The sequence below is a fragment of the Cornus florida genome, unplaced genomic scaffold (assembly GCF_030987335.1).
Source record: "Cornus florida cultivar Cherokee Brave unplaced genomic scaffold, ASM3098733v1 CherokeeBrave_3.0.0_Hap2_Chr09, whole genome shotgun sequence".
NCBI classification, from domain to species: Eukaryota; Viridiplantae; Streptophyta; class Magnoliopsida; order Cornales; family Cornaceae; genus Cornus; species Cornus florida.
Window position 1 is genome coordinate 75,758,639 of NW_026775579.1, and position 19,542 is coordinate 75,778,180.

Below are 19,542 nucleotides of genomic sequence, written 5' to 3' on the forward strand. Positions count from 1 at the left end.
ATTCAATATAATAAAATTTATCCATACCCCATATATAATAATAAAAATAATAATAGATTGCAAAAACCATTTGACGGTTTAAGAAACTTAGTAAACCACATGAACGAGTTAATGGTCCAAAACACTCATTGCGTGAGCAAACTTAATTCTACTATAAGTAAGTCATTCTTACCGTCAATTAAATAATTACTATTTTTCTATTTTTTGAACATAATATATATTTAACTCATTTTATAAATTCTTTCTTCAATAATTTTTCTTTCTTTCTATAGTGTCTCGATAAATTGAAATATTGAAACAAAGACAACGCTTTACATACAAGTTCACCTATTTCCCAATCAATTTTGACCGTCATCGGAGAGATGTGTAAGTTGGTCTTTTATTATTATGCCTTAGCCCAGACTATGGAGATTTTTTTCATAACCCTCATCAAATTAAATCATATAATATATATACACAAATATATTACCTGTATAAACTATAAACCCACAGCTTCATAAGCAAACCTAGACAAAATAAAATTGAAGACAAAAAGGATATGAAGGCAAAAAGAATATGCTGGTAACCAAGAATGAATCAAATTATAGATTGCTAAGAGTGAAATATATACATGGAGGAAGAAAGAGACTTTTTGTCTCTATTTACAGAGAGAGATGAACTTGGCCGATGAATCAAGGACCAAAGCCAATCCCAAGAAACATGAAAGTCAAGCTTGAAGAGCAATTTTTTACCATATGAATTTTTCAGTCCCTCTCACAAATGAAAGTTCTGTATCAAGTATCAACCTACCTTTCATAAAGGTATCAAAAGGCCGTAAAGCCCCGAGTATGAATTATGAATCGAAGTATGACTCAATGTCTCTATATATTTGTATGAATTGAAGTATGCCTCTTTCTTCCTCAATGTCTGTATGAATAGAAGTATGCCTCTTTCTTCTTCAATGTTTGTATGAATCGAAGTATGCCTCAATTATTTATATATATTTGTATATGGTTGGTATATTACTCTAGGTTTTAACTTGAAACGGAAGGCTCTTTGTTAACAGCAACTCTTCTTGTTGAAGGTTTGTTTGTGATTTTGCCGGACCCATGGGAGTTTACTCGAACCATTCCCCAGTCTCCCGCACTGCTCAAGTTAGTGTGCGACTCCTACTGAGGACCTTCTTCCCTTCTGCCTACTTTCCATTCACACGATTCTCAAAGCAGAGGAGGAAGGGTGGACAACAGGTACCACGAGCCCTCTGTCCCACACATCTATCCAGAAGCAAGTGTAGTTCACCGGTTCCACCGAATGCTCCTATCTCTCGGCGAAGATCGTGTGAGTATGCAGTTATGCTTCAGATGCTTCGCCATAGAATAGATCGACCCAGTTCCCATTCTTTTCCGGTGTACTCGTTTTATATCTCCGACACACGAAACATGTGTTGCAACGGGCTTCAGTTCTAGGTGTAGTCAATCAGCTTGGTTACATGGCATAGAGCTCGAGTAGTCAAGGTGGAGCCTTGGAGGTTTGACTGATCGAGCAGCGTAGAGTGTGGATAATCGGAGTTTTGCAGGAGGTTTGTCAAGATTGAAGCTGCAAAAGAATTGTCCTCATTAATGCCGTGGAAACGATGATTGACCGGATAGAATTTGAGACAAGGTGGTGATTGTTGGAATTTGTGTCTCAAATTCCTATTCTAATTTTGTTTTTATTTTAGAGTTGTATTCTGTTTGTTAATTTCTTGTTTGGCAAGTCTTGGCTTCTAAGAAATTGTAATCCTTGTCCAACAAGGAATTGAGTTTGGAACTCTATAAATAGATATATAGGCTTTGGGTTGAGAATTATGAGATTGAGAGAGATGTAGTCTCATGAGGGAGTTGATGGGTAGAAGTAGTATGCGGGTTGGTAGAGTAGGAAAAACAACGATGACACTGTTAGCGGGGAGATAAGCTCATGGAGTGATATATGGTGAAAAGACATGTACCAAGTGTTGGTACTCTATTGTTGTAATATCTTTACGAATCATAGTGGAATGTCTTCTCATTCATGGACGTAGGCCAGTTTTCAGATAATTTGGCTAGCTCCATGTCCTGAAAGGTTCAGATGCTAACATGGCAAAATCAAGACGAAACAATCATCTCCCACCATCGATAGGCAATATTACATGTTCCCTTAGGCTATCAAACTTGGCATTTGTAGCACTACTACCACCATATTCGTTGGTATTTGATCTCTCATCAAGCAAGGGCTCAGTCTCCTCCAAATTCAATGCTATGCCAACCCATCGATGTTTCTCTACCATCCTTAGTCCCTCTAGTCCGATTCCTACTTCCTTCATAGAAGGTCTCTCCTCCCTCTTCAGGTTTAAGCACCTCCTTGCAATCTAAGCAACTTCCTTGAGCTGCTCAGCATTTCCATCACACACTAGATGGTCCTCAAGAACTTGAAACAAGCGACCCTCTTTCAGTGAAGAAAGAAAATACGTAGCTAAACTCCTCTCCTCCTTTAGTCTATCAAAAGAAAGGGCCTTCTTTCCAGTTAATAGCTCTACAAGGACTACTTTGAAGCTATAAACATCACTCTTCTCATTCAATTGGCTCGTGTGCATGTACTCAGGGTCCAAGTATCCAAGAGTTCCTTGCACCATCGTACAGAGCTGAGCTTCATCCAACGGAACCAACCTTGATGTTCCAAGGTCAGACACTTTTACAGTGTAGTTATCATCTAAAGAGTATGTTTGCAGACTTGACATCTCTATGGATGATCGGGGTAGAAGCTGCAGAGTGCAAATATGATAGAACCCCAGCAGTTTCTGCTGCAATCCTTAGACGGATGTCCCAAGAAATGGCGGTTTCCTTTCTTTCATTATGGATTTGTTCAAAGAGGGTGCCATTGTTGATGAACTCATAAACTAGTAGAGGGACCTCTATCTCCAAACAACAACCCTATAGCTTTATCACATTTCTATGGTTGATCTGAAAGAGTACAATCACCTTGTTGATGAATTGCTCAATTTGGCCTTGATCCACTATTTTAGACTTCTTGATGGCAACTATTTTGCTGTCTGTTAAGTAGCCTTTATAAATTGTGCCATAACCGCCTCGACCAATTATTCTAGTTTCCTCGTAGTTGTTAGTAGCCATCTGAAGCTCTTTCTTGGTGAAAATTTTGACTGTATCCTTGGTTCCTTCTTGTTCAGAGAGCTGTTGTTGTAACATTAAACCACCATTTTGCTGAAATAATTTTTCTTTGATCCTAACGAGCTTTCTTTTCTTCAATCCAAAGTACAACCAGGAGCTACCAACAAGCAGAACTGTTACCACTGTAGTAATACCTGTAATTGAAATTATAAAGGAATATTTTACTTCTTTTTGTAAGTAACTTAAGTAAAGCATGAATAAAATACTGAAAAGTCCAAAGGATACCGTGCAGTACTGGAAAGAAGTAAGATGAACATAACACAACCAAGAATATAAAACTCCCCCTTATATTTATATCCACGGACAATTTGATGAGAATATAATTCACCAAAAGACTTGGAGACCATAGTATTTTAAGGATAAAACAATCCATAATAATCAGGAAAAACTAACATTTCATTCAAGAACCCCGAACCTGTTATTACAAATTAGCTAATTGCTTGATCACAACTAGCTTTCACTTTCAATGTCCATACTTGACCAACTCGTGATGGTGCCACCCAACAATTGTGAGGTTTAGAAGGTTGTCTGGAATTACTACACTAACAAAGGAAGACAGTACCTAAGGAGATCACTCTACCAAATTATCTTTGTGGCCCAAAGGGTAATATAAATGAATTGATGGATATAAACCATATTCATTGATCTTTCCCTCTTTTCAACTGGTGGCATCAATTGCTAAGGATATCTGAAAAATTGAATCATCATTATATCTGAGGAGGAAATTAGAATCCATCTAATATACTTACTGACATAAAGAGTAATCACGAGTAGTTGATCAACAACGCAACCTTCTCCATTTGTTCTGCTGTCCCAACGGTATCCTCTGGGGCAAGAACATGTATAATTGCCTGCAATGTTAACACAATGTTTTGGGCACCTGTTGAGACTTGGGTCCTCACATTCATTAATATCTGCAAAACAATTAAAGAATTAACTTGAGGCACATGTCAGGAAAACACTTAGAAGCAATGCAATTAAAGGTTTAATACAAACATAAATGTGGTGAATACCTTGGCAACCATTGGAGAGGTATGGGTTACCTTCGTAACCATTAAAGCATCTGCATCGATACCCAGGACCATTATCTGGTTCATAACACTCGCTATTTTCGTTACATGCATAGCTAATCAAATTCTTGCTAGCCACTTCGCATGTCTCATCACCAATGGTCCAATCAAGCACCAACAAAAGCTTTTTTTTTTGTTCTTCAAATCGCGAAGATAATTTTTTGAGAAGTTGAATTCGCTTTCTTCTACAACAAAGGCATAGCTGCAGGGGTTGAAGCCATGTATGCATGTATGATTGTAGTAGCTACTTAGTGTCAAATTAATTTTCCTTACCCCTTTGGGGATGGATGTCTGGCAACATCCGAACCCGGAACAAGAACCATCAGTAATGTCATCCATGCTATCACAAAGGGACATACACCCACTCGTGTAGCTCTGATCACCTTCGTAAGCATGTAAAATGGCGTAAGTATCACAACCAATTGCTACGAACTTATTTTGGGTATTAGAGATGGTGAATTTGGTCAGCTTGAATATGGGCTCGTTGTAGGTCATCCTGTAACCATGCACATCATAACAATCATGAGCGGTAAACTTCAAGACATGCAACTGACCTTCGAGTGTAATTTTGGTAACGTTTTTTGTACTCCTCTCTAAAAATGGTTTGGCAGGATTGAAGGAACTGTTACAGGTGATGAGGAAATGTTTATCTAGATAACAGTCCGGAGTCATGCTGAATGGGTATGGGATGCTTACATTCCCACATGATCAGCGCAGCCGGGTTTGGCTATGGGTGTATTCGCTAGCGAAGCAGTTGGTGCTGAGGAGAATATCAACAGCACAAGGGAGAGAATTTGGACAGGCATCACAGGCAAACCCATTGTGAGTGACAACTTTGTTTGATTTCTGATGGCTACTTTTTGGTGTATACAAAGTCACAAGCCCTTTTTTTGTTCCTTTTTAGGCACTCTAGTGGAAGACCAAGTCCACTGCAGTGTGATACACGAAAGAGATATACATGTGTCTGCCCAAAGTTTGGGCTGAGGTCAGTTGGAATAGTTGGTCTTTCTTTTTCCAGGGGTCAATGTTGTCTGAGTCACTGACAAAGATAGTACATTCTTGACGTGCAATGTTGGTTAGTATTAACTTCATTAAAAGAACTATCCGGTGCGTTCTCCGGTTCCGTTTGCAGAGTGTTGGGTTCAGTTTCCTCCACAAATCTGGAGTCTGTTCTGCATTCATGTGCTTTGCTTCAAGATTTGTATGCCTTTTCTGGCTTAGCTTTATACCTCTGTACTGTCATCTTGGCTTTTAGCCTTTGTGTTTTTGAATGACCAAAAAAATAAAAAAATGTAGTAGTAATGTTTATTGCCAAACACAGTTTTCGTATGTACCATAATCCTGTTACCATGGTTTTTTTTGAGTAATTCTGTAAATTAAGTGTTGATCGCATAAAGAAAGCACGTAAAAGGGACAAGGGGGATGCGAAGTTGTAGCCAAATTTTGTTTGGGCTTGAGTCGGGTTGCCATCCAATTTTGACCTTTTTTTTTTTTTTTTGACTTGCTTTCTCTTGTGAATCCCATTGAAAGATGCAATATTAGATGAGAGATAATGTTTGGTGGCTGAAATTTATAATTTCTTTTTTTGTGCATAATGAAATTTTTTGTTTGATCTTGACTCTAAACATAAAGTTTATTCTGAACCCGTAAATCTTTATGTTCTGTGTGGTGTGTTTATTTTTCTATAGTACGTGGGACTAACTTTTTTTTCCCTTCGAAGACTCAGGCAAATTGATAATTTGTAACTATAATTGTTATTAAATATATGTACATGTCTTTTTCCTTACTGAATTGAACAATATATAAGCATCAAGTTCAACATAAAAATAAAAATAAAAATAAAAAAGAAGAAGAGAAAAACAAAAATGATAGAACAAAAGGACACTGTAAATGGGAGCACGTTGGTAATTTTTTTTTTTCACCTTTCACTCTCTTCAATTTCCCCCTCCTCTTTGTTTTCAGATTTCTAACTCTTTCTCTCTCTTGGATTTCATTTGCAGATGTTCTGTACAGAGTGATTGTTCCTTCGTCTTATGACCATTAAATGGCGAGTCATTGTTATCATGGTAATTGTACAGAGTTCTGTAAAATTGGGTTTGTTCATTGTTGGTAGGCTGCTAGGTGAGGGTAGTAAGGGAAAATAGCAAAATACTGGAACCCATTTCTTTTACCATTAGTCTATTATCCAATCACAGAATACAAATAGAGCTCACAGTTCATGTGATCCATATGACATGAGAGCACGTTGGTATTTTATAGAGGCTTCAGCTTGAATTTAAGAATTTTAAGCCCAATGGGCCAAAAGGAACATACAAGGACAAACTAGCACAAAACATGGCCCAAAAGGCCCAAAATAAAATTCAATCGAGTTAAAATTCAGTTGCTACTGGTTTTTCTCGAACCTTAAAGAATTAATTTGGCGGATGTGGAGGAGGTCTAGGATCCTTCGCCACATTTTCCCATTCTAGGGTTAAGAAAGCTTCCATTCGAGTTCGCAAACCCTAAGATTGTAATTTGCCCCTAATATTGTGTAATACAACATTCTTCCATTCACTATAGTGTCTGATACAAACTATGAGTGGTTTTCTGTTTTTGTTGTTTTAAAATCCTTAATATGTGTTGTAATTTGCCCCTAATCTTGTGTAATACAACATTCTTCCATTCACTCTCTCTCATTTTTTTTTTTCAACTAACACCAATATGTGTTGTATTTTAGATTCGTGTATTTGTTGAGAATGTTGTGGAGCTCTGAGGTGATATCTGGTGTTAATTGGAATAGGGGAGTATGGGCTTCATGATCTTGTGCTGTTGGAGTAAGTTCTCATTTATTATGTCATCTTATTTCTTTTCTCCTTATATCAATCGTATATGTATATGCTGAGAAAGATATGTTAATGGAAGAGTGATAGATTGATTGTATATGTTGAAAAATATATATTTAATAGCATAGATAATGAAGTAATCGTACACAATTTTTGAAGTATGAAAACTCGTCGATGACAATTGTGAAAGTACTCAATGAAATTATCAATGAAGGTTAAATTTATTTATTTATTTATTTATATTTTTTGTTTGTTTGTTTGTTTGTTTGTTTATTATGATAGTTTGAAAATAATTTATCTTATTGTTGTTTAACCACCCCCACCCAAAAGAATTATCTCACTCCTTCACTGATTGAAGGTGCTTTTGAATAAAACTTTAGTTAATACTAGGAGAAACATTTTTCATAGCTCCTAAGCCAATTTTGCTGCTTGTTAAAGAAATAATCTGATGAAGAAACCTCTAGGGATGTAAATTAATTGATCTTTCAAAGGGTCCTCTGTTTTTTTCCACCCAATCATTTATTCGTCTTTTATTTCCATCATTGAGAAACTAGTTCTTGCAGTACACAAGGTGGTAAATAGCTGTTGCTAAAAGTCATTTTACAACAAAGTTACATCACAAAATGTTCTTACAAACCACAGTGAAAAGTTCCCTCTTGTAACAGATCGATCACTTTTAGGTTGCAGCAAAACACATTCACACAATATAGGTATAGAAAACACCACATTAGTGCGTCTGCCTAACAATTCCCCAATTACTTAAAAGCACACACAAACAAAATAAAATGGGTAAAAAAAAAAAAAAAAATATCTACAGATAAAGAAAAGAGACTGAAAATCAAATTTTAGAAGTCATTGCAAGTAGGTAACTACGCAACTACACATCTTTCATGCTCGACAGGTATAGATGCTGATCATATAGCAAACTAGGACGTCACTAGGCATTCCAGTCATAGGATAAGGGCACAGTCGCAGTACACACCATCAATGAAGATGCATGTGTACAAATGGCAGAACAATATGCTCCCTAGTGCTATCATATGCGCCTGTTGTGTTACCAGTAATTTCAAATCCGAAAGTGTTCGATATTGTGTCTCCTAGTAGGCACTTAGTCTCTTCCGAATTCAATTCACCGTTAACCCATGGATGCTGCTCCATTATTCTTAGTCCCTCCAGTTCCATTGCTACTTCTTTCATACTAGGTCTTTCTTCCCCATTTACTCGTAAACACTTCTTTGCAAGAACAGCAACCTCTTTGAGCTTCTCAGTATTTCCCTCACGGACTATACTGCACTCAAGAACTTCAAACAAGCGATCTTCTTTCAACGCGGAAAGAAAATAAATAGCTAGATTTCTCTCGTCCTCTAGCCTGTCGAAGGAGATCGCCTTCCTTCCTGTTAGCAACTCGACAAGGACAATCCCAAAGCTGTAAATATCACTTTTCTCCGTCAATTGACTTGTGTGCAAGTATTCAGGGTCCAAGTATCCAAGAGTTCCTTGCACCAATGTGGATAGTTGCATTTGATCAAGGGGCACTAATCTTGATGCTCCAAAGTCGGACACTTTTGCATTGTAATTTTCATCCAAGAGTATGTTTGTAGGCTTGACATCTCTATGGATGATAGGAATCGAAGCTACAGAATACAAATAGGAGAGAACTCCAGCAGTTTCTGCAGCAATCCTTAGACGAGTTTGCCAGGAAAGTGGAGTCGTCTTGCTTTCATTATGTATGTGGTCATGGAGAGTTCCGTTCGTGATGTACTCATAAACTAATAAAGGGACTTCTGTGTCCAAACAACAACTCAAGAGCTTGACCACATTTCTGTGATTGATTTGGGAGAGTACAATCACCTCATTGATGAATTGTTGTATTTGGCTTTGATCAACTATTTTGGATTTTTTGATGGCAACAACCCTGTTATTTGATAAAGTTCATTTGAAAACTGTTCCATAACCTCCTCGTCCGACAATTTTGTCATCCCTGTAGTTGTCAGTGGCCTTTTTGAGCTCCTCTGCTGTGAAAATTTTTGCTGTTTCGATAAACCCTTCCCGTCTAGAGAGTTGTTGTTTCAACATTAGACCACCATTTTGCTGAAAGAACTTCTCTTTGAGCATAATGAGCTTTCTTTTCTTGAGTCCCAAATACAACCAAGTGAAACCCACAAGTAGAACTGAAACACTTATTGCAGTACCTGCGTTTGAATGATTATGTAAGAATTTTCAGACTTTTATTTGCTCAACTAGTTGATTGTCCAGAACGTAGAGCATTTTAGAGAACTTGAAATCAGAACGAAAATGCTTGTTCCACTCATCTAATAGATAATGGATTAAGCACACAAATCAATAGCTTAACAAAGATAAATTCCTTTGTAGTGTAAGTTTTGGAAGTAAAATTGTAACATGTCTTGCAAGTTGACCCAGACAAACCAACGAGGTATATTATGCTTAAATCTGAGTTAGTCTTGATCATATTAAATTTCACTCTTTCCCATTGCATGGGAGACTGACTCTTTTCTTTTTGTTAAAAATAGGGTAAATTTCCATTAGAAAAATCTGTATATAGGGTAAAGTTTTTTTAAAAAAACTTTTGCCCTTTTGTAAAATGCCCCTTGAACTACAAATGGCTCCTTGAGCTATTAATTTATTTATACTATTTATCTTAATTTTATTATTAGTATCAATTTATCATTAAAATGTAGAAAAAAAAAAAAAAGAAGATTTGTAACTACCATTTTTTAAAATGATTAACTTATTATTAAAACTTTATTATTTATAAAAAAAAAAACTTATTGAACTGAGTTCTAAAAAATATGTTCTTAATTTTTCATACAATATATTAATGAAAAATTAATAAATTACTTAAATAAATTATATGTTCATTTTCATGCAATAAATTAATGAAAAATTAAGAAATTATTTAAAATTTTCTACTTAATTAAAATTTTTATTTATACAATTAATTAAAAAAAGTAAAGGTAAATTTATGCAAATTTAATGGCGAAAATGACTTCAAATTAGTATGAATATTTTTCATAATATATTTTAATAAGAAAAATACATTAAATGTAATTAATAACAAATTGCGTTTTGGGCATTTAATGAAACTAGGAAAAGGAACGTGCGATGTACGTGATGAATGTTTTGTAACTTATTTTATTATTTGGTAATTTATTTTATTAAATTATTACCTATTTTACCTATTTTTTTAGTTGTTTTAATAATTATTTGAAATCTTTTATTATAATTCATTTTATATCAATTAATAAATATTTTTTATATTAATAAATAAATACTGAAATACTAAAAGAAAATAAAATAGCTTATTTGTGGCATAGTTTTATAGACTATTTTATATATTAATAATTTTTATCTAATTAGATTTCCTTTTATTAAAAAAGTCATATTAAAAGGTAATTTGTATTACAGTTTTAGAAAAATTATTTAATTTTTTTATATCAATTAATAAATATTTTTATATTAATAATTCTTATTAATTAGATTTCCTTTTATTAAAAACTCATAATAAATAAATAGACAAATAGGTAATTTGTGTTAAAAGTTTTATAGAAATTCTTTTAAAAACTATTTTTATATCAACTAATAATTTTTTTATATTAATAATTCTTGTCTAATTTGATTTTTTTTTTTCTTAAAAAACTCATAATAAATAGATAAATAGGTAATTTGTGTTAGAGTTTTATAAAAACTCTTTAAACATATCATTGTCTAATGTGATAGAGTTTTATTGAAAATAAAATAGGTAATTTGTGTTAGAGTTTTATAGAAATTATTTTATTTTCTTTAAATATACTATTATCTAATGAGATTTTCTTTTATTAAAAAACTCATAAGAAAATGTAATTTGAGGTAGAGTTTTAGAGAAATTATTTTATTTTTTATATAAATAATTATTGGCTAATTAATTTTTTTTTTATTAAAAAACTCATAATAAATAGATAAATAGGTCATTTGTATTAGAGTTTTATAGAAACCCTTTTAAAAAAATTTTATTATTATTTTTTAATATATCATTGTCTAATTATATTTTCTTTTATTGAAAAACTCATAATAAATTGCTAAATATAGGTTATATGTGATAAAGTTTTTAAGAAAATAAAATAGATGATTTGTGGTAGAGTTTTATAGAAATTATTTTATTTTCTTTAAATATATTCATAATAAAAAGGTCATAGGTGATAAAGTTTTAGAAAAATTATTTTATTTTTTTTTCATTTAATAAATATTTTTTATATTAATAATTCTTGCCTAATTATATATATATATATATATATATATATATTTATTAAAAAAACTCATAATAAATTGATAAATAGGTAATTTATTTTAGTGTTTTATAGAAGCTTTTTTTTAAATCTCTTTTTATATCAATTAATAAATATTTTTTATATTAAAAATTCTCATCTAATTATATTTTCTTTAATTAAAAAACTCATAATAAGTAGATAAAAAGGTAAATTGTGGTAGATTTTGATAAAAATTATTTTATTTTATTTAAATATATCCTTGTCTAATTAGATTTTCTTTTTTCAAAAACACATAATAAAAGGTAATTTGTGGTAGAGTTTTAGAGATATTATTTAATTTTTTTATATCAATTCATAAATATTTTTTATATTTATAATTGTTGTCTAATTCGATTTCTTTTATTAAAAATTACATAATAAATGAATAAATAAGATATTTTTGTTAGAGTTTTATAGAAATTCTGTTAAAAATTTATTTTTATTTACTTTAAATATATCTTATTTAATTAGATTCCTTTTATTAAAAAAAATTATAATAAATAGATAAATACAGGTTACATGAGTTTTTTTTTTTTTAAAAAAAATAGGTAATTTGAGGTGGATTTTTATAGAAATTATTTTATTTTATTTAAATATGTAAATATATGTTATATGTCATAAAGTTTTAAAGAAATAAAATAGCTAATTTGTATTAAAGTTTTATAGAAATTATTTTATTTTATTAAAAACTCATAATAAAATATCATAAAGTTTATAGAAAATAATTTGTGGAAATTTTTATCAAAATTTTTGTATTTTCTTTAAATATATTCTAGTCTAATTAAATTTTCTTTTATTAAAAACTCATAATAAATAGATAAATAGGTAAAATGTGTCATAGTTTTACAGAAACTTTTTTAAAAACTATTTTTATCACAATTAATAAATATTTCTTTTTATATTAATAATTATTCTCTAATTAGATTTTTTTTATTAAAAAAGTCAAAATAAAAGGTAATTTGTGGTAGAGTTTTAGAAAAATTATTTAATTTTTTAGATCAATTAATAAATATTTTTTATATTAATAAAATTTGTCTAATTAGACTTTCTTTTATTAAAAAATACATAATAAATTGATAAATAGGTAATTTGTGTTAGAGTTTATACAAACTCTTTTAAAATATATTTTTATATCAATTAATAAATATTTTTTATATTAATAATTTTTGTCTAGTTAAATTTTTTTTATTTATTAAAAAACACATAATAAATTGATAAATAGGTAATTTGTATTAGAGTTTTATGGAAACCTTTTTAAAATCTATTTTTATATCAATTAATAAATATTTTTTTGTCCAATTAGATTTTCTTTCATTAAAAAACTCATGATAAATAGATAAATAGATAATTTGTGTTAGAATTTTATAGAAACACTTTAAATATATCATTGTATAATGTGATAGAGTTTTATTGAAATTAAATTAGCTAATTTATGATTGAGTTTTATACAAATTATTATTTTCTTTAAATATATCCTAGTCGAATTCGATTTATTTTTATTAAAAAACTCAGAATAAAAGGTAACTTGTGGTAGAATTCTAGGGAAACTATATTATTATTTTTATCAATGAATAAATATGTTTTTTATATTAGTAATTTTTGTCTAATTAGATTTCTTTTTATTATGAAACTCATAATAAATATAGATAAATAAATAATTTGTGTTAGAGTTTTATTGAAACAGTTTTAAAAACTCCTTTTATATCAATTAATTAATATTTTTTATTTATATTTTGAAATAAATATTTAGATATTTTGAATTTTATTATGTAATTTTTAATTTTAATTTTATTATGTAAATTGAAATAAATTTTTAGGTAATTTGAATTTTTTTAGGTAATTTCTAATTTGAATTTTATGAAAACTATTTTATAAAAGTATTAGGTAATATGAATTTTATTAGGTAATTTTTTTTTAATTAATAAATATTTTTTATATTAATAAATAAATAAACACATATTTGAATTTTAGTAGGTAATAATTTGTGGTAGAGTTTTTAATATCAATTAATAAATATTTTTTATATTAATAATTCTTGTTTAATTATATTTTCTTTTATTAAAAAACTCATAATAAATAGAGAAATAAGTAATTTGTTTTAGAATTTTATAGAAATTCTTTTAAAAAATTATTTTATTATTTTTAAATATATGTTTGTTTGTTTAATTAGATTTCTTTTTATTAAAAAATTCATAATAAATAGATAAATATAGGTTATATGTGATAAAGTTTAAAGAAAATAAAATAGGTAATTTGTGGTAGAGTTTTATCGAAATTATCTTATTTTTTTTAATAATTTTGTTTTTTTCCTGAATAAACTCATAATAAATAGATAATGTGGTAGAATTTTATAAAAAATAAAATTGCTAATTTGAGGTAAATTTTTTTAAAATTATTTTATTTTCTTTAAATACATTCTTTTTTAATTTGATTTCTTTTTATTAAAAAAACTGATATTAAATATATAAATAGGTAATATGTGTTAGAGTTTTATAGAAACTCTTTAAAAACTCTTTTTATGTCAATTAATAAATATTTTTTATATTAATAATTCTTGTCTAATTAGGTTTCCTTTTATTAAAAACTCATAAATTGATAAATTGGTAATTTGTGTTAGATTTTTATATAAATTCATTTAAAATCTCTTTTTATATCAATTAATAAATGTTTTTTTTTTTTTTTTATATTTATAATTTTTGTTTAAATAGATTTCCTTTCATTAAAAAACTAATAATAAATAGATAAATAGGTAATTTGTGTTAGAGTTTTATAGAAACTCTTGAAATATTTCATTGTTTAATGTGAATTATGTGATAGAATTTTACTGAAAATAATTCAAAGAAAACTTATAAAGAGTAAAATATAAATTAAAGAAAAAAGAATAATGATACTTCTGAAAGATAAAAAGTAAAGAAAAAAAAATAACAATAATGACTCAAAATAATAATAAATTATGAATGAACCAAAAATAAAAAATAAAGTAATAAAAGAAAGAAAATCACAATCCAAATAAACTTACCAAATCAACCACTTCTAAACATCAATTAGAAAGAGAAAAATTAATAATAATAATAATAATAATAATAATAATGCTTCTAAAAAGATAAAGCAAAGAAAAAAATTAACAATCCAACCTTTTCAATACAACAAATTAAGAATAACAAATTTTGAACCAACCAAAGTATAGTTACAAAGAGTAAAATAAAAATAAAAACTAAAGAAAAAAGAAGAATGATACTTCTTCAAAAGAAAAAAAGAAAAAAAAACAATAATGACTCAAAATAATAATAAATTAAGAATGAACCAAAAATAATAAAATAAAAAAATGAGGAAAAAATCAACCACTTCTAAACATAAATTAGAAAGGGAAAATAAAAATAAAACAAATCAATTACTTCTAAACATAGACATCAAATATTATGTACAAATATACTTTAAGGGGTTATTTGCAAATTCGAACATAGTTTAGGAATGTTTCTTGCACTTTACCCTTAAAAATATTTTCAGATTTTTATTTTTTATTTATTTTATTTTTTTTTAATTAATGGCAAGAAACATACACTACTAGCTCATACACAACTTTGTCCATTTGGAAACTTAAACACTCACCATCCACTTTAGGAGGTAGGGAAAATACTACTAGACCCTTGGTTTTCAGATTGTTGCCAACCACCAAAAAATATATGGGACAAAAAACTTGTCTTACATGTAAAATGTTTCTTACCGAAAATATTTTTCTAAAAAAAATATATTTTACATTGAAACTAAACTACACTTTTGTTTGAGAAATATTATTGGAAATTTGGAATTCCTCTGCCATTAGAAAATTCACATTTATTTTTAGGATATTAAGCCCAAATGCTTACCTAGAGCAATCTTAATTACCAATAGTTGATCAGCAGCAGCACCAGTGCAGCCAGTTCCATCATTTCTGCCGTCTCCGTGGTACCCCTTGGGACAAGAACACTTGTAACTCCCGGCCATATTTTCACAACTCTTTTCACACTGATTGAGTGTCGGATCATTACATTCATTTATATCTGCAGTACAATAAAAAGAGAAATAAATCACCACATAAAATTAGCAATGAACAGGCCCAATAATTACATGAATATATATGATTGATACCTTGGCAACAATTAGGGAGATATGGGTTTCCACGGTATCCATCGGAGCAATTGCAACGGTACCCAACGTCATAATCAACTTCTTAACACTCGCTATTGTTTTTACACGCATATTCAGACGAGTTTCTTGCAGCTTCACATGATGTCTCTTTTCCAATTGCCCAATCAAGCACCACCGGAAGCTTGCTTACATTCCGTAAATCGGCAAAACTAGCTGAAGAGAAGTTGAACTTATCCTCTTCAACAAAAAAGGCAAAACTGCAGAGGCTGAAATTCCACACTCTGCTACGATTGTAATAGCTTTCCAATGTCACTTCATAATAGCTTAGTCCTTTTGGGATCGATGTTTCTTGCAGAGTGTGGCTCTGTGCCAAATGGATATGGGATGCTAACGTTGCCACAGCTGTCTTGGCAACCTGGTTTGGCTTGACCACTTGCTACTGGAGTGACCAGCACAAACATTCTTAGCAAATTCATGGGGGGGACTCTTTGTTTGTCAGTCTAGATGAGATAGTTTCACAATTTTTAACACCACGATCGTAACCGATACCGCAATTACGAGCCATAGACTATCTCAAGGCTTACGCTCCACTAGGGGTGACAATTCGTGTTCGTGGATCATAATCGTGTCGTGTCGATATAAGGATATTATACTAAATAGGTAAATCCAAACCCAACGCATTTAATAATCTTGTCAAGAACTCTTAACACTAACTCAACCCGTTTATTAAACGAGTAAACATGTTACTCCATTTAATGACTTGTTTATCAAAATTAGACATTTAATATTTAATCAAATAATAAATAATAATAAAAAATTGTCATATTTAATCTAAATAATGAAAATATGAATGAAAAATTATAAGGCATAGACAAGATTTATGTTAGAATGACTTAATTATTTATAATAATTGAATTTAAACAGGTAACATATTACATATATTATATTTACGATTATAACATGTTGAGTTAAATCTCTTAATCTTAACTCGATATGATTAAATAAACGGGTTAACTGTGTCAACCCGTTTATGATCCGAATTCATTTAAAGTCAATCAAAATTTGCTTATTTCGTGTCATATTAACAAATAGTGTCGTAATTTGCCACCAATATGCTCCACATGTCTTTGAGTCCACCCTTCCAAATTTCCATAGGTCTTTGAGTCCACCATTCCAAATTTCCACAGGTCTATTAATGTAATAACATCTACATCTATTCCTTGAAGACTCTCATTCCATGTGCCTACCGAGTCCTCCTCTCCCATGCCTGTGACACTTCTGTTAGATTGTTAAATGAGTGAACCTCGTTTGTAAGCCTCACATCAATCACACTCTTCTCGTAGCTTTGCATGATAAGTTTCAAAACTGCCAACTGGTAAATGCAAGTCAATAAAAATGCAAATATATGAAACATGTATACCTTTCCCACCCTTGCCATGTCAAATGAATTCATTGCCGTGTGTGTTTTAATTTTTGTCCATAGTTAGTAAAATATGGTACGAAAAACAGACAGATTCGAACACGTGTGAGCATAATTATATTATTTTTAAAAAAAAAAAAATACGTTTCAAAAATTCAGGCAAAAATAAAAACAGAAACGTAAAAATATGAATACGGATACGCATGTGTATAATACATTATATGCACTAAAATTCAGGATAAAAAATTATGCTATAAACATCGTATTATTTTCTTATGTATCATCATATATTTGTAAGGATAATAAATAATATGTAACAAATAATAAAATAAATATATTCCAATAGACACTATTATAATAATCATAAAAGAAAATAAACTATCTAAATATAATTAATCAATAACCCCAAGAACATAACATATGTATTTATAATAAATACATAGGTATATAGTGTGATATTTGTGAGTTGTGAAAATATCTTTATATTCTATTAAAACATCCAATGAGTGTGGTGATCTACAAATTTCAAAAAATTAAAAATAATATATATATATATATATATATATATATATATAGTGCATTGGAGTGACAATGATGATAGATTTAGAAAGAAAAAAAAATAAAATAAAGTAATAACCTACTAGAACCACTGAGTGTATTGTTTTGAAAGTACAGCTAATGTGAAAGAGAATGACTATACTAAAAGATGTAGTTTGTGTATATTTTATCGTATTTTTTTAAATTCTTAACGATAAATGAAAGTATTTTTTAAAAATTTGTACGCATATAATTTGCATATGATACACGAATTTACCACATTGTTTTTCTGGCAATTTCATAATACAGCTGGCATTAGGAGGTCGATTTTGCTATTTTGTGAAACTTCCTCAGCTATGAACAGACTTGGGTTTCTTGTTCATTGACTAGGGGCATAATTATTTTCCTGATGTAGAATCTCAAATTTGAGAGATGATATTGCAACTTTGTCTGATGATATGGCAACTAGAGAGAAAAAATAGGAAAGCTATAATTTTTTTAATTATGTACATGTGTGAATAATTAAAAATACGATCTATTAAAAACATTCATTGGGGCGATTTGGTAGAGTCTTTGTGCTAGAAACACACACGGAAGAATAAAAAGGAAAGGACAAAAAACAGGAAAAGAAAAATATTTGTGTTGACCAAATCAAGGACATTTACATTGGTCCAGGGGAGAGGCTTGGCCCTGTATCAAATAGACTATATTTTTCGAACATTTTGTCAATATTTAAATTGACACTATTTAACATATTTAACATAAGTTTAACAGATAATTTTGAAGTAATAAGAACACAATACAACATGTATGTTAGGATGTCTTGAAAAAAAATAAAATGATTTAAACATAATATAAGTGTCATTCCAATTAATTCATTAAATATATTTTTTTTAGTAAATCAATTCATTAAAATTTTCTCTCTTCAGATCAACTATGGTACATGTAAAATTGTATATTTATGTCTTCAAATGAACCATATTAATTAGTTGGACTAAGAAACAGTGAAAACGTCAAACTTGCTCCTATAATTGTCATTTTACTTCTAGAACTTAGAATAATTAAAATATATCGAAGAGAAAAGTATTTGGTCGCAGCTTACCTATTCTTAGAGACCCAAAATCTTTTCCATTCAAATTCGATCTTTTCTATTCAAATTTGATGTGATATGGCAACTAGAGAGAAAAAAAATACAAAAACTATAATTCTCTCAATTATCCACATGTGTGAATAATTAAAAATACAATCCATAAAAAAATTCATTTGGGCGATTTGGTAGAGCCTTTGTGCTAGAAGCACACACGGACGAAAAAAAAAAAAAAAAAAAAAATTGTGTTGACCAAATGAAGGAAGGACATTGGTCCAGAGCGGAGAGGCTTGGCCAGGTATCAAATAGACTATATTTTTCGGACACACTTCGTTAACACTTTTTCAGACACTTTGTCAATACTTAAATTGACACTATTTAACATTCTAACATAAAATTGCATTTATGTCTTCAAATGAACCATATTAATTAGTTGGACTAAGAAACAATGAATGAAAACGCCCTCTGGACAAATCAAACTTGCTCTTATAACTGTAATTTTACTTCTAGAACTTAGAATAATTAAAGTATATCAAAGAGAAAAGTATTTGGTCGCAGCTTACTTATCCTTACAGACTCAAGATCTTTTCCATTCAAATGCGATCTTTTCTATTCAAATTCAATGTGATACAGCAACTAGAGAGAAAATTTAGGAAAGCTATAATTCTCTCAATTATCTGCGTGTGTGAATAATTAAAAATACAATCTACAAAAAAAAAAATTCATTTGGGCGATTTGGTAGAGCCCTTGTGCTAGAAACACACAGAAGAATAAAAAGGGGGAAAAAAACACAGGAAAAGAAAAATATTTGTGTTGACAAAATCAAAGGACATTGGTCCAGAGCGGAGAGGCTTGGCCCTGTTATAGACCCAGGATGAGATCCATCAGGCCGTCCACCGATTGACGGGTCCGTTCTGTTGTTCCTAAATTTGACAAGCCCAGACCTAGCTCTAGGGAAACGTTAGATGGCGAGTTGGCGGGCCATGTTGGCA

General features: G+C 30.0%; 1 pseudogene; it reads right to left on the reverse strand.

The window, feature by feature from the left end:
• Positions 1-343: 343 nt before the first annotated feature.
• LOC132272892 (wall-associated receptor kinase 5-like) lies at positions 344-16,959 on the reverse strand (annotated as a pseudogene).
• Between the last annotated feature and the right edge of the window lie 2,583 nt (positions 16,960-19,542).